Consider the following 16,876-nt stretch of genomic DNA (forward strand, 5'->3'; position numbering starts at 1 on the left):
TGGACAAAATACAAACTTAAAAACTTAAATAAAATAAATATCCCAAACCAAAGTTAAAAATGAAGCCATGCCTAATAGCTTACAAAAGTCAACCTATCAGCCTTGTGCATTCCCTTTTTGCCTGTCTTCCATTTGCCTTTGCCTGTTCCAGTGTTGCCTCGCAGTGTTGATGGAAGGTGCTGAATTTCAGTGGGGGAGACTGGAAATGGCCTTGGAGGACAACCTCAAGCAGCACTGGGCCTTGAAGGCCAGACTGCAACACCTCACTGTGGATGGGAGCAGTCTGGACTGGCTGACTGACAGACAACAGGAAGGGCACTGATGGAGTGGCAGGGGTGGGAAGACTACTGCTGTCTTCATGAGAGAGGGCAGCAGGTTCGTGCTCTATGGAGCCACTGCCACTTCCCGTGAGGGTGAAACCTCAGTAAACCTAGTTAAATCTGTTAGAGGACAGGTTACTGGATCGCTGTGACACTCTGCAAGCCCCTTTAATCCAGAACTATGATGACAGCAGTGTGAACGTTCCTGGCAGCAAGCTGACCTTGCAAGACAGCAGTCCAAGATTCCACTGCAGACTTGGCTGTTGGGTGGTTGCTGCTTGTGCTGCAATGGAAGCTGTGACATTGGCCATCAGATTCTGCATTGTGGTTGGCTCCCGAATTGTGCAAACAAATTTGACCACCACTTCCATCCTGGGTCCAAACACTGTGCAAAGCCCTGCACCAAGTCAGTGCTGGACTCATCCATACTCCTTGACATTGACTTATTTCCGGCAGGCTTTCCAGTGCTTCATGCATTTTGTTTGCATAGCGATCAGTCTATTTCTGTAAGCTGCCCCATCAAAGTCCTCTGCCATGGAACTCATGTTTGGCCTCGCCTTCGCCCAAGTTGGCAGGAGCACTGTGCTATCCTTTTCCCCTGACCTGGCTGCAGCCCCTCATGTTCAGTGTCTCAACATGGGCAAGCCTCACCTCTAGTTCTCCTCAAAGATATGCACTGTGCCAATATTTGAGCTGGTGACTGTGTGTATGAAATTAAGTGACAGTGTGTTTTCATCCTAACTGCCTGACCTTCCTCCACTGCTTGGCCAGGTTACAGTTCTTGGGTATCTGAAAAGACAAAGGCACAAGGGTAAGGTTGTGGTGTGGGGAGGGGGAAAAGTAAGAGGTTCATGCTTATACACTCTGCAGCCTGTAAATCAGAAGAGATTGTGGGATGCGGGGGAAAGGAGGATCTGAGAATAAAAGTTAGGTATGTGGATCACGATATTGGCCCCTTGCTAATGGGACTAGCTAATGAGAAAAGCAGTTAGCCTGGCTGGACGCAGAGATCATTTAAAAGAGCAGGCAACACAAAGTTGGAATTCTGCTTGCATTGCAGTCAACGGGTAGGTGTTAATCACACTTTGCAACCCACTCACCCATTTTCAGGGCTAGCCAATTTAGCCCCAAGGTGTCATTTGTTGCTGTAGTATGATTTGGTACACAGGATATTTTGAGTGACTAACACAGTTGCTTCTTTCCGTTCTCCACTCTTGCTCCTAATGATAAAACACAAATTATTATTGAGCTTTTTGAACTGTTCCATTCTGTTCAAAGATGAATGGGACAGATCAGCCAGTTTCCTAATAGTAAGTACTCTGGAGATTACTATTTGACATATCAACAGGTTATTGTTTGTCTCGTTTGTATGATACTTTTCTGCCCACTGTCTTTGCTCAGGGCATTAGTAAGTTTACTTTACATGGCTAATTGCCTCCGTTCAATAGCAAAGTGATGAATGTCATACACATGCTTTAAGATTCCGTACACTAATATCACAAAGTAAGTTCTAGGCTAATGTGTCTTTTTGACACCATATACAGGACTCCAAGGAACTCATAGCTGGAAAAATGATGTTGATACTCATGGAATGATGTTGCCATGTGAATTGGTTTAAACAAGCAACTTGGGGGCCTTTATTAAGGTAGGTTACATACTCATCTGAAACTGTTTAGTGTTGGATCCCAACAACTGTTGCTTTACAAAGATCAAAGATCAATCTTTGTTGTGATTTTGGAAGGTCCCTCACAACTACAAACTGTAACACAATCATCTCATGGTGCCAAGGATTTTAAAGCTTTTATACTATTACAGAATGCTTTATAGGTTTATATCTGTTCATGGTACTCCTGACTATTCAAGAAAGGTATGGCATGGCATCACCATCAATCAGTCAAGGAACACCTTTGAAAGTCCTGGTCCAAAAAACAAAACATTGCTTTCTAGTTAATGCTTGAATTATTATCTGTCAAAAGAAAGAAGAACACACATTTACTTGTGTTAAATACTGGAAATTTGTCAAAATTATAGAAAATGCTGGAAACATGCAGAAGATCAGGTAGCCTCGGTGGTGACAGAATCAAATGTTTTAGATCAATGACCCTTTATCAGAAGTGGATAAAGTTATAGACATAACATGTTTTAAGCACGTACTGAGGCGGGGCAAGAGAGGAGGGAAGAAAAAACAAAAGGGAAGCTCTATGATATGGAGATTAAATTAATTTTGTTCTTTCCCCCTGAGTACTTCCAGCATCTTCTGTCTTTATTTCAATCAGTTGAGGGATGCATTTGGTTTCTATAACAAAGCATAGGTATGATTATTCAGTGTTTAACTTGAGTATTCAAGATTATTTGGTAACACGTTCATGAGTGTATAAGTCTAAAATGACACTTGGCGAAGGAACGACTTATAGAAAATTTTCAGAATTGTCCACAAAATGAGATACCTTTGGTGAAACTGGTTCTTCTCCAAATTTGATGAAGGGTCATACGGACTCGAAACGTCAACTGTATTCCTCTCTGCAGATGCTGTCAGACCTGCTGAGTTTTTCCAGGTATTTTTGTTTTTGTTCTAGATTTCCAGCATCTGCAGTATTTTGCTTTTATCCTAGAACTGCAGTTAATGTATTCATCTTACGGAATGGATAGGAATCTCAGGGATTAAGGCAATCACATTATGAAGGTAAATACTTTCAGTTACATAAACAATATTGTAAAGCAGTTATTATTTGCTGTTATATTGTCCCATCTGTAGAGGAAAATCTACATCAGGTGCTGATATGAAACAGCCAGCTGTTTTAAAACAGCTGCTTCACTTTTACAGTGGATGTTTTGGAACAGGAATGTGTTTAATTCACAGCTGAGGAAGACAGTAAAGAACTCATTACTGTGCTATGTAGACACTATTGACAAGTTGGATGAATTGTGTGCTTATACTTCCCAGTTGTGTAGCATGCTTAAGCTGTAAGTAACAATATCAGAAACAAGTGAGCACAGGGCTAATAGATGAATGGGACTTGGTGCAAGTAAAGACATGGACAATGGAAATTTGGATGGCCTCAAGTTTACAAAGGGTAGGACAACAGTGGAAAGGCACTGGAGGAGAATGGCACGGTCAACTGTGTCAAAGACTGGAGATAGGTCAAGAAGGATGAGAAGGGATAGTTTACCTTTGTCGCTGTCACCTAGGATGTCATTTGTGACTTTGATAAGAGCCATTTCATTACTATGCCAGGGGGAGCACCTGATTGGAGGAATTCAAACAGTGTTTCAGGAAAGATGGGCATAGATTTGGGAGGCGACGACATATTCAAGGTAATTTGGAAAGGAAATGCAGGCTTAAGATAGGGTCGTAGTTTGCAAGGATGGGGTGGTCAAGTGTTTTTTTTGAGGATGGGGTGGTGCTGGTAGATTTAAAGGAGAGAGGGTCAATACCTGAAGTGAGAGGACTGTTTAGAATATCAGCTAACATGGGGATCAGGAAGGGAAGTGTGGTCAGCAGCTTAGTGGGAATAGTATCCAAGGAGCAGGAGATGGGGTTCTTGAGCTCAGAGAGGACGTGAGGGGCGATAGGAGAGGAACTGGAGAACAACGTGAGTTCAGGGCTAGGGCAGGACAGATCTTTAGAGAAAGTGGAAAGGAGGGAAGTTCCAAAGACAGCTGATTGGATAATTTTACTCTTCGTGACAAAAAGTCCATGAGTTCCTTACACATATTGTTAGAAGTGATGGTAGAGCATAGAGGTCAAGTGTTTAAGAAGATGGTTTGCAGTAGAGAAAAGAAGCCAGGGGTTATCTTTGCATTCCAGAATGATCCTGGAATTATGCACGGTTTTAGCAGACAAAAGCAGGACCTGATAGTGCTATAAGTGGTCCAGCCAGGTCTGGCAGTGAATGGCTAAACCAGATGTCTGCCATATTCTTTCAAGTCTGCACCATTTGGACATAAGGGAGCAGTGATGAGAGCTGGACTGAGGGAATGGCCAAAGTGAGATAGAAGAGTAGTGGTTTTATTGGAGACTAGGGCGTCAGTGGTGGAAATAAGGGTATGAATGAGCAAATCAGTAGCTGTAGAAATGCTGCGACGAATGGGGGATGGGAAGATAGTGTGGCAGCACAAAGGCTAGATAGTTGAGATTTTGAAAGCTCACTTTTAAGCAAATTCTTTTCTAGTTGATCACCTAATCTGTCGGCCTCATCAATAAAGCTCATCTTGATCCTCAAAATCTTTTTAAAATGTCAGACTTCAAAATTACACTATTATTAAGGCAAGGAGAACAAATTTCTAATTAATGTATAATTCACAATTGAGCCCCTTTGCAGGGTCAGGGAAAATTTTACTATAGGTGAGAAATCATTAAAGCTGTGCACATGTGGTAACGTAAAAGGGACTAAAATGCATGGAAACTTTTGAGTTGATGAGCAGCCTCGCAGCTGAGAAGGAACATTGGTCACAAGGTAAAACAATAGAGGTTTACAGTACAGAAAGAGGCCATTCAGCCCATCAAGGGGAGCTTTCCCAGGCAAGGGGAGAAGGGTTTGGGTGCACGTGTGGAGTTAAATCCCCTAAAAGTGATATTGGGTCAGGATTTGAAGGTTAGTGGGTAACCCTCTTTAAGCTGTTAGGAAGTTAATTAGATTACGCAAACATGCAATAGAGGCCTGAATTTTATGCTCTCCCACTGGCGGGTTTTTAGGTGGGGGCAAGCATGGAATTGAAGGGATGAGATTTCCTCTGGGTTCCTGCCCACCCCGACCATACAGCGAACTCACACTGGGGCGGGCAAGGACTTGGATGGGAAGCTCACCCTTGCCCCAAGTGAGGCCCTTAGGAGGCCAATTAATGGGCATTTAGGGGCCATATCCTGCCAGCCTCAATTTTTGGCAGGAACATTGAACCTCTGTGGGAGAAGGCCAGAAAAAAAATCAAAGTTAGATCTCAGGCAGGATGGGAAGGGTGTGGGAGGCAGTTCTCCTCCATCAGAAGCCTCCTTCTGACTGGGGGCGCCCTCCCCTTAAGGCCCAGCAAGCTATGGACCTCCCTACCCCTCCTGACCTCTCCCCCAAAACCCTGATCACCTCCCCCCTGCCCCCCAGGCCTTCCCTACCCTCCCCATCCTGGGACCCATCCTCCGGCTCCGACACTTAGGATTAGGCAGGTTGGTGTAATTCCTCTTCTGACCACTGCAGTGCTGTCGCTGCAGGGACTGGAGAGCTGTTGGTCAAGCAGATTGGCCGGCAGCTCTGTAAGGCAGGACTTCCTTCCGAGTGAGGGGCGGAAGTCCCGCCTGCAGCCAATAAATGCAGTGAAATGACTGTGGGGTAGTCGGAGCATCCCCTCCGAGTCTTCGGAGGGCGGGAGGCAATCTCCCGCCATACAAAAAATACAGGCCTAAGTGTCTGTTTAACCCTGCATTGTGGCTTTAATAGCCAGTGTACCAGTGCAGCTGAGCTGTCAGCAATTCACCAAAGTCAACCAGTGAAACTGACAGGTTTGTCAGGCTTTGACCAGTGAAATTGAAGAGCACCAGCCTTGGCCAGGCGAAAGGCTGCTCCTCACTCAACCCCTTCTCTCAAAGAGTGCTTTCACTGCTTGACAAGTGATTGTCAACTTCGTGGAAGACATTCACCTGCCGAGCACTTCACTCACATTCAGCTGCATTCCCCAGCTGCCAGCTTTAACCTCAGCATGGGAGCAGCTTATCCAGCTTATCCTCTGTTGAGGGACATGAGGAGCAGCAGCAGCAACACCAGCAGTGACACCAGCTGCCTTCTCTTCAACTGTATGACAATCCATAGGGCAGAGCTGATGGCGAAAGGAGGCAAGAATCCCAGCACAGGATATACAGGTGAAGGATTCAGCTCTTTTAAAAGGTCTGAACACAAGTACCTGAGGGGGCTTGGCTCTCACGGTAGGTTGCTGCTCACGAGGGGTGCATGAGGGTGAATGTGAGTGTTGGCTGTTCAGATGGGGATGTGAGCTGCCTGGAGAGATAGGAGTGAATGGAGCTGCAAGGTGTCTTGTCCTGAGGAGTGTTGGGCAGGGGAATGCTGGATAGGACAGAGTGTGAGGCTTGGCACCTGAAAGTGGCTTGTCATACCCTCCTGAGGTCCTGGGCCTTCCTGGTGCAATGTCTCCAGGTTGGAGGGTCCACACTCCTGCTGCTGTCTTCCTTGGTCACTTCCATATGTTTTGTTGGAGGCAATGCCCTCTCCCTTCTGTCCTTGAGAAAGATCCCACAGTAGGACCTCCAAGTAAGAGCCACTGCCCTTCTTTCTCTCCATCCCTGTATTTTCCTTGGCTTTAAGTATTTTTCCAAATTTTCCCCAAGAAAGAAGGAATGGTGCCTGCTTCAATCACAGTCTGTGATGAATAATCCATACTCTAGTAATGCTCTGCATAAAGACATTTCTCCTGATCTTTCTTCTTCCTCTCTTAGAGGCAAATTTAAATTCATGAGTGTTCCTAACTGACTTCCCAGTCAGTTAGGGGGAATTTTCGCTTTCTACTCACTCTAACAAAACACTTAATTTTTTAAAAATCTCTTTTAGCTTTCTCTGTCACTTTGGAAATAGCCCCATCTTCTCAGTTCTCTCCTCATAACAATAGTTTCCCATCCCTGCCATTATACTTTTGAATCTGTGCTACCATCTGCTTTAATGGCTTTTTTATACAAGAGTGCTCAGAAAATAACACCATATCCTTGACTATAGCCAAATTAATAATTTGTACAAATTCATCATCACTTCTTTACTCTTGCACTCTCTGATCAAAATTGTAAAATCCCAATTCTGTTGGCCTTTTTTCTTGCTTGCTTGGAATTGCCATGTTAATGTAATACATAGGATTCCAATGAATGTAGAGCACAGAGACATGAGGCCTTTTCTGCTCCTCTTCTCGTCCTTCATCATTCAGCTCTATTGACAGAATCCTCTATTCTCTTTCTCCCTTAGGCTGATCTAGCCTCCCACTAAATGCATCTGTACTACCTCCCTCAGCCAATATCAGTGGTAGCGAGATCCACATTCTCACCACTCTCTGGGTAAAAAAGTTTCTTTTAAAATCTCTATTTGATTTCTTGATGACGATCATATTGATGGCCTTTAGTTTTGCACTTGCCCACAAGTAGAAACATTCTCATCGTTATCAAATTAAGCAATTTTATGCCATAGAACCCATGTCCATTAGAAGCTGGAGGTTGGCCAAACTCAAATCGTAATTCTATTATCATTATCGACCTCTTTGACCTCTCGGAGAGAGCAGACTTTCATCCAATAAAGTCTGAGTAAGATTTGAATCCAGATTCTCAGAGATAAAATGACAACACTCTAACTGTCAGTGATCCTGAAACGTAAGAGGGGGAGTTTTACGTCCTCTCTCAAGGCATGTTTGGAGGAGGGGAGGGCGTTTAATCAGGCGGCCGGGGGGTGGGGGGAGGAGATGGTGTGCGAGCACCCAGCTGCTTCCCCTCCTCCGCCAAAATTGAGTTGAGGCAGGGAGGCCCATGGTCTGACTTCCCACCCCACTGCCAATTGAGGCTGTTCAGTGGACAATCAATGGCCACTTAAGGGCCTCATCCCACTGCCACCGGTATTAACCCAGCTGCAGGAGGACCTGTCGCCACTCGGTGAGCATGACATGAAAACCTTTGCACGCTGCTTGTGATCTCCCGTAGGGGATCGCTCATTGAAAGAACCTGATCTAGGAACCTGGCATCAGGAAGGGGGGAGGGGGATCATTGAGAGTCACCCCTTGCCCTTACTGCCAAACCTGCTCCACCCCTGCCCTGCCACGCGCATCCCACGAAACCCCTCCTGTCATGACTTATCCCTGGCCTGGGTCGCTCCTCGATCCATGGGCCTCCAATGGCCTCCCTGTTGACCAGTAGCTCTGATTGCCCAGCAGCTCTCGGGGGTAGAGATTCTGGGTCCTTGATCCCAGGGAAGGCCTGCTGGTGGCCACTTAAGTGCCTGAGAAGCACTTAATACCGACGGGCCTTCCTGGAGAAAGCAAGGCAGGTCTTTCGCTGGCTCTTCAGTTGGCAGGTGAGACCCAGGATGCCTCCATGAAATCCCCACCAATGACTTTTAAAAAGTGGGGCCTGTGTGATTTCCCCATACGTATCAAGAGAGAACATTTTAACATCAGCCTGATGGACTCAGTTTTAATCATTTATATGTAAATCTGAAATAATTAATGCAGTACTATTGGAGAGGGTCAGCAGTGGTAAGATAGAACTAGATGTGTATCAATTAACCTCAGCACCTCTATAGGAAGAACAAGTATTCAATGGAGAACTCTTCAGTGAGTGCTATAGACTTTGGCTGTGTCACTAAAATTCTGATTGTTTTTAACCGTTGTTTGTAATAGAATCAAATTATGCCTGCTGCAATAATAATACTGAAAAATTGATTTTGGCTTTCAGAACACCCGAGTATTGGTTGACTCATGTATTAGCGCTGTGCTGTATCTACTCTGACTGCTAAATGTCTCCTGATAAATAAGACCATTGCTGGCAATTGGCATCATTTTTGTTTTTGCCAGCATTAACTATCATTCACACAAAATGCTGTTTGGACCAAAAGCTCAAAGATAACTAAAATAAAGGCTTAAGTATGTCCGTTACTGAGTGTCTGTAAAATCAAATCTCAATGAAATTGTTGCAATAAATACTAAAGAGTGAGTGAAGAATAAAGATTGCAACGAGAAAAATGTTGCCTATGGTAGTGTCTTCAGAATAAATTAAAATTTTTAAGTCTTTTTTTAAGTGGATTAAAAAAGACTTTTGGGCAACAATGCAGCCTCTAACATGCTGCACTTGCATGAGCATCTGTGCTTGCAGTCCCCTGGAGTGTGACTTTTCAATCTCAGTTGGGCTGTTAGAGGAGGAAGGAAAGTCAAAGAATGAGTCACTCAGGATGCTCTTATGAACCTGCCAATAATTGATTTAAGAGCAGCATTGGCAGACACCTGGGAGCAAATTGCCTCTGCCTCTCGTGGTTAGGGAATGTGCTGAGAGTATTAAGGAGGGGGGATAGTTTTTTTAAAAGAGAAAAATATAAATAGTAATTTTTAAAAATTGGTTGTCAGCAATGGCTATAGAAATTTTAGGAGCATTAAAGGACTGAATTACAAAATAGGAAAACTGAGAAACTTGTGACCTATGTATTGGAAAAAAAGCTCAATATGGAAAAAAAAAGTGCAGCCCAATTCCTAACATCTTATGCTGCCATCATCCTTATTACTTGATGTTAATGGTTTTGTCTTTTCATCAAAACATATGAAAGAAAGCACAAGGTAAAAGTTGTTTTTCAGTTTATTCAAAGATACCTTGATGATAAACTTCTCCAACATTTAAAGGGTATAATAGAATATTTGTTAGCAGTGCAAATGTTGTCTACTAGAAAATGTGCATTACCTTTGATCAATGTGAAAATGCAGTGTAATAAAGGACTCATTACATTACAAAGGCTGCATAGTCAGCTGCAAAATGTGCAGTTTACATTTCTGTTGCTAGGATAAACAATATTAAGATGGGTTTAAAAAAAAGTATAAGGGCACTCATTTCCCATCTGTTACTGTAAAATATTTTATGTGCTTTGTTTAATGTATTTGGTCTGTCACATTAGAAAGTGGAAATTGTGTTTTTTCAAACTTGGTTATACAATAGCAACTGAACCTTAGATCAGGGTAAATTCCAGATTTACACAGCTCACTCCGAGCACAATCTGAGAGAGACAGAGAGACAGGAGAGACTGCTGTGCAGCTGCAATATGATTCATGAGTGTTACAGAAGAGACAGCATCTCTTTTAACATACTAAGAAAATTGTACTCAATAATTGCCAACAGTTGGCAGCTGTGCGGCACAGTGGGTTTCCATACTGTTGTTTTACTTCTGGGATCTAGGTTCATATCTAGCCCAGACTGATGAGACAAAGGTGCTTCAATCTGCTGCCTGTAAAGGTCCTAAGAGAAATGATTTGAGCAGTTTTGACTCAGTTCCAAATGGGTATGAATCCATGGCACAAATGGCTCTTAATTTGTCACTAAATTGGCAATCTCACTCAGGGAGGTCACAAGGATAGCTGCTATGGGAAATGGGGAGAAAAATTACACTGATGCATTAGGTTTTGCCCTTCAGAGGTAAGGGTTAAGGGCCTTGTAACCCTGCATCTAGCTGTGCTTTACCTCACCAAGGAGTGTTACATACTGCCACTGGCTATAATCAGTGGAAAAGTGTTTGATTTCCCGGTATTGACGTCCATCACTTTTTTTAATGGCATGGCAGAAATAAAGTTCTTGATTGTTTACTTAGACACTAATATCTCACACTGTACTCAGCCTGGTAACAAAATTGGCATAGAATTATTGAAAAGACAGGATATTTTATGAAAAACTGTCAAACTCCTTTGTTCAGGCATTTTTAAAATGCAAAAGAAAATGTAAAAACAGCTCCAAAAAGTCAACAGGGTTTTGAAAAGTATTCTTATAAACTTTGTTTTAAGCACATTTGACAGAAAAAGTAGAGAAAAAAGCAAGTGGTACTGCCTGTTTAGTTAAGCAACTGTAAATTGTGACAAGTTATTCTTAAAATGACAAACTAGCTGAGATTGGTAGATGTATTAAGTGTGTGCAACCTGTAACCTGAGATACACAGTTCTTTAGCAGGTAGGATGTGATTTTGCTTCCTGGTTTATCGAGTCCTTTTCCTTGTATTATTCCAATGGGAACCAGTGTTATTTATTTGTAAAATCTACTGTCAACCTCTGATCGTGACTGGTGTGCCAGGATGTAATTGTATCTGCACTTTAAGACTGGTGAATTTGCATGTTAACAGTATAAATCAGATAAACTCCTGGTTTTGTAGGACAAAGCCAACTGCTATTTGTGATTTTTCATTGATGCCTAACATCTAATGTATTAGTCTTTGACATCCTGTAAAATAAAGATATGTTTGACGGCTAAGAATAGTGTGGCGTTATTTTCTGGTGGAAGTGTTGTACATGGTTACATACCAGTCTATGCTTTAACTTGATAAAGTACTGCAAATCATCTAACTAGAAAGTTACTAACCCTGTACTTCTTACTGTCATGTCCATCTCTGCTTTCTGAATTTCTAATGTTTGATGTACATATACATGTAGCCTTTCAATTGCAGATACTTAAATATTATGGGCTGAAATTAATAGTTCTGGTGGTAGCGCTGTCTAAAAGAGGAAAGAATCACAGAATCACACAGTGCAGAAGAGGCCCTTCAGCCCATCGAGTCTGCACCGGAACGTGAGAAACACCTGACCTACCAACCTAATCCCATTTATGACATGCCAAGTGCTCATCCAGGTACTTTTTAAAGGATGTGAGGCGACCTGCTTCCACCACCCTCCCAGGCAGTGCATTCCAGACCATCACCACCCTCTGGGTAAAAAGGTTTTTTCCTCACATCTCCCCTAAACCTCCTGCCCCTCACTTTGAACTTATGCCCCCCTGTGACTGACCCTTCAACTAAGGGGAACAACTGCTCCCTATCCACCCTGTCCATATCCCTCATAATCTTGTACACCTCGATCAGGTCGCCCCTCAGTCTGGGGGCAACAGCAACTTATATTAATATAGCACATTTAACGTAATGAAACATCCCAGGGTGCTTCACAGGAGCATTTAAAAAAAACGCATGACACTGAGCCACATAAGGAGAATTTAGGTCAGTTGACCAAAAGCTTGGTTAAAGAGGTGTTTTAAGGAGTGTCTTAAAAGAGGAAAGAGAGGTGGAGAGGTATAGGGCAGGAATTCCAGAGCTTGGGGCCTAGCCAACTGAAGGAGCAGCCAATAATTGTGCATCAATTATAATTGGGAATGCACATGCCAGAATTAGAGTGCAGATACCATGGAGGGTTGTGCGGTTGGAGGAGACTTCAGAGATAGTGAGGGATTTGAAAACAAGGATGAGAATTTTAAAATTAAGACATTGCTTGACTGGGAGCCAATGTAGGCCAAAAAGCTCAGGGGTAATAGGGAAATGGGACTTGGTGCAAGTTAAGACATGGGCAGCAGAGTTTTGGATGACTTCAAGGTTATGGTGCGTGGAATGTGGGGGACCAGTCAGCAGTGCTTTGGAATAGTCGAGTCAAGGGGTAATGAAAGCACAGATGAAGGACACCCCTGCCTTGGCTATTTCCGGTGACCCTGACACAATTGCATGGCCATCAGGCAGTTACACAACTGTCATTGGGTCTTCCATCCTTCTTAAGGGCAGAGATCCAGCCTCGAAGAGCTGCTGGCCAAACAGAAGGGGAGCAGCTCTTCACTCCCAGCAGTGTCACTGAGAGTGGTGGCACTTCAGGCACTGCAGCTGGCTAGGACCAGGGACAATAGAGGAAGACTCAGAGCCCAGGTAAGCGTGGCAGCTCACCTTGGCCATTCAAGCAGGCACCAGTGAAGGTGGTGGAGGAGGCCTCCAGGGCCCTCTAGGTGCCACAGGATTCCTGGTCAAGATATATACCCACTCCCACACCAAGACTGCAAGGAGGCTGCCAACTTTTACGGTGCGGCCTCCCTACGAGGCATAGAGCCCCACCCCCGACCACTAGCAGAATACCTGCAACGGCACGATGAGGCCCTTCAATGGCCATTAATTGACCACTCAACAGCCTCAATTGGCCTGTGGGCCAGATGGCCACCCTTGATGTTCCTCACCCCTGACTGAATCAGAGGGAGCTGGGAAAGCGATTGGCACTCCATTCCCACCTCCCAGCCTGCTCCAAGGGCAGAATTAAATTCTGCCCTATATGTGCTAATGGCATGATACCTTCCAGTTTTTTTTATTAAGTATCCCTAAAGAAATGTACATTTAACCAGACACTTGCTCCAGTGGGGTAATATATAGAATAAAACATAGACCATAAAGGTTCAAAATGTGGCGACAAGGGCAGGAGAAAATACCATTAACTCAAAATGATTTGTCAAACAGATTTCAACCTCCAGGTGTGCTACAACCTTAACATACACCCCAACCTTCTGTATAATGTGTAGCTGGAAGTCATGGGCAGCAACACTTCACTGTATTAACCATTTTTGTTAAGTAATTTTTTGCTAGCATTAGGTGTTATATAACAGTGATGGACAGAAAACTTCTCAGATTGAATCATGTGTTAAAATGAAGTGCTATTGTGCCACATACTTGAATGCTTATTGAGTTTTATTTGAGTTAGTTTTTTTATAGGGAACACTATACACCGGGCAGAATTTTTCACCCTGCGGGCGGGCACATGCCCAATCTGAGCGGGAGTAAAATAGTTGTGCGATGACGTTGGGTGAGCATCCCGACGTCATCGCGCACTCGTGTGATATTTCACTCAGCGGGCACGTACGGGTGCCAGAGCGGTTCCCGGCACTAATGAAGCGGCCACTTAAGGCCATTAACAGTTCAATTGACTGTGATTTTTCCTTGCCCATGTGATTTTCTGCTCGTTGCATGGGCAAAACGGGCAGGTGGCCAACCAACATTTTCACAAATCTCATCCAAGGACGGGATAAAAAGGGTCAGCTGCATTGCCAGTGTGAGTAGTGAGGAGTTTTGGAGATAGTTTGCAGCTGGTTGCTTATTGGTACTTGTCAGCTTCATCTCTGTTTGGGGGTTCATTATGAGCATTTCCAGGCTTCATTTCAGGACTTATTGTTGTCTGCCAGGCCCCCGTAGGATTCAGACAGTGTGGACCCTTCCAGGTATCAGACAGCCTTCCATTACCCTGGTAATGGGAATTGTGACCTCCGCTGGTGGCACCTCCTCTGAGGAGGAAGAGAGGGGCAGAAGGGAGAGGAGGCCAGGCGTCCCTATGCAGTTTCCAGGGGAGGGACCTGTGGGAGGAGAGGCGCAGGCACAAGGGGCGCAGGGCCAGCAGGAAGTCCAAGGCAGAAGGGGCTGCAGAAGACACCACTACCCTGCTGTCAGGGTTTACAGGCAGCGATGCAGCTACCACAATATGTCTGATGTGCAATGCTGAAGGAGGCTCCGCCTCTCAAGGGAGACTGTGACCTCCATTCGCCAGATGATTGGGCCTGAGATCAGCTCCGACTGTGTGGGTGGACACCCCATGCCAGTGGCTCTGAAGGTCACAGTGGCCCTCAACTTCTACGCCTTCAGCTCTTTCGAGGGGTCAGTGGGGGATCCATGTGGAGTTTCCCAACCAGCTGTACAAAGTTATGTCAAGCCAGTGACAGAAGATCTGTTCAGTCGGGTACTGCCCTTTATTCTTTACCCTATGGACGAGGCCAGCCAGGCAGAGCAAGCCAGAGGCTTTGCAGTGATTGTTGGGTTCTCCCGGACCCAGGGTGCCATCGGCTGCACACATGTGGCCATCAAGGCGCCAGCGGGTGAGCCCGGTGCCTTCACCGGGATTCCACTTCATGAATGTGCAGAAAGTGTGTGACCACAGGATGCAGATTCTGCAAGTCTATGCAAGGTGCCCTGGCAGCTCCCATGACCTTATATCCTCAGACACTCCCAGGTGCTCCTCAGACACTCCCAGGTACTGAGGATCTTCAGTGCTCCAGCCCAACTGGATGGATGGCTGCTGGGTGACAGGGGATATCCATTGAAGAGGTGGCTTATGATGCCTCTCTGCTGAGAACAGAGGCAGATCAGCATTACAATACAAGTCATGTCTCCACAAGGGTGGTGGTAGAGAGGAGCATTGGTCTTCTCAAGATGCGCTTCTGACGCCTGGACCATTCAGGGAGAGCCCTGCAATACCTCCCAGAGCAGGTGTCTCTGATAGTGGTTGCATGCTGCGCTCTCCACAATCTGGCACTGGCAAAGGGGGGAATCACTGGAGGAAGAGGATCTTGAGGCAGCTGCACAGGCCACAGATGATGTGTCCAGTAGTGAGTTTGATGGTGAGCACAGTGAGGAGAGCGCTGAGGGTGAGAAGCCAGACCTCAGTAACCTACAGGGAGGCAGGGACACCAGGGAAGCCTTGATCCAATGGTCCTACAGCTAGGCTACCAAAGATCAGCTTCAAACGCAAGCCAGGTGAGCTGCCTCCATCCCGGGTGTCTGAAAGGACCCTTTCATTTGAATAAAAAGATCATTCAGTGCCTGTGTAATAAAGTTCAGAGCCACCTATGTCCAGCATTACATACTGGCTTTCCCCACACTAATGAAATAAAAAGGTGAAGCATACTCAGGCCATGAAGACAAAAACACAATTTATGTCACTCTGACAATTCAATAACCTTAACAGAACTGTTTCTGGTATTCAACATCTGACCAGTAAAGTCAACCAGTCTAAAGTCAACAAAAATGAACATAAAATCACCCGTGACCTGTCCCTCTTGTGCTCATGACACCATTAACTTTCACTTGCAAGCGTTACATCTAGGTGCTCCCTCTCGCTGGCACCGGCATTGGAGACAGCCTGCTGACTCTGCTGTATTGCTGGCCTTGATGACCTCGGTGGTCGTCCTCTGGCCAGTGGAGCCTGTGCTGGCCCCGCCTGGGAGGGAGCAGCCAGTGCCACGGCTGGCATCTCCCCAGTCGCTGCAGCCTCATCAGATGCCACGGTCGCTGGTGGAGGAGCTGCTGCCATCATCCAGAGCGCCCTGAGAGGAGCCCGCAGAGATGACAGGTAGCTCATGTGCCAACGTGAGGTCGCACTGGACCTCGCTCCTCACCATTGATGGACAAGCACCTAGCTGGGATACTGGGTGCCTCATCCATCTCCCACACTAGCACTGACCAGCTGAGGTCAGTGCCCGTGTGAGGGCTTGCAGGTCCGAGAGCAATGCCAGGAACTCCTCATTCTATCCCTGGAGCTGCATCTCCATGTGAGTCACAACTCTTTCAATGGAGGAAGCAGTGCGCTCGGCCATGAGGGTCAACACAGAGCTCACAACTCTGCTTGGACTCCTCCATCACGGAGACCATGGCATACAGACCACTCATGGATCTCCGCCAGATCCTCTAACACATCTTGCTGGACATCCAGCATCTGCTGCCTAATGGATGGCTCCAGAGGCTCAGCATCAGCCTTCAACTGAGCATCGTGCTGGTCCCCATCAGTCCTCCGACTGCTGGTGCCCTGGGAACTCTCTGGATCCTCCTGCACCGCAACCGATTGTGAAGTGCCCTCACCAATGTACACCAATATATTAGCTGCAGCTCCAATGTCCACCAAGGCGTTGGTATCTGCGCTGGTCCCTGGTTCAGAGTGCGGGTGTGACGCTGGTGCAAATGACGCTTGGTGGTCCTCCGGTGTCGGGGTGGCTCTTCGGGGTCCGGAGATTGAACGGCTGCTGGCGAACCTAAAAGGAAGAAGAAGGACATGTCATTAGTTAAAGTCATCAAACTGCCACTATGTATGCCAGGCACGCAGGTGAGACATTGGAGATCTGCTTCATGGTGCCCTCGTCTTCCAATGATCAATGGGGACTCCAAGTTCGAGGCTCCCAACAATGAAGAGACGACACTAGAATGGTTGCACAGCCTGAAAGTCTCACCTCTGTGCACTACAGCCGTACCTTCATCTGGCACCCAGCCTCTCCACGCCCGGTTGCACGT

This window comes from Cetorhinus maximus, chromosome 5 (genome assembly GCF_964194155.1).
Source record: "Cetorhinus maximus chromosome 5, sCetMax3.hap1.1, whole genome shotgun sequence".
In the NCBI taxonomy this organism is placed as follows: domain Eukaryota; kingdom Metazoa; phylum Chordata; class Chondrichthyes; order Lamniformes; family Cetorhinidae; genus Cetorhinus; species Cetorhinus maximus.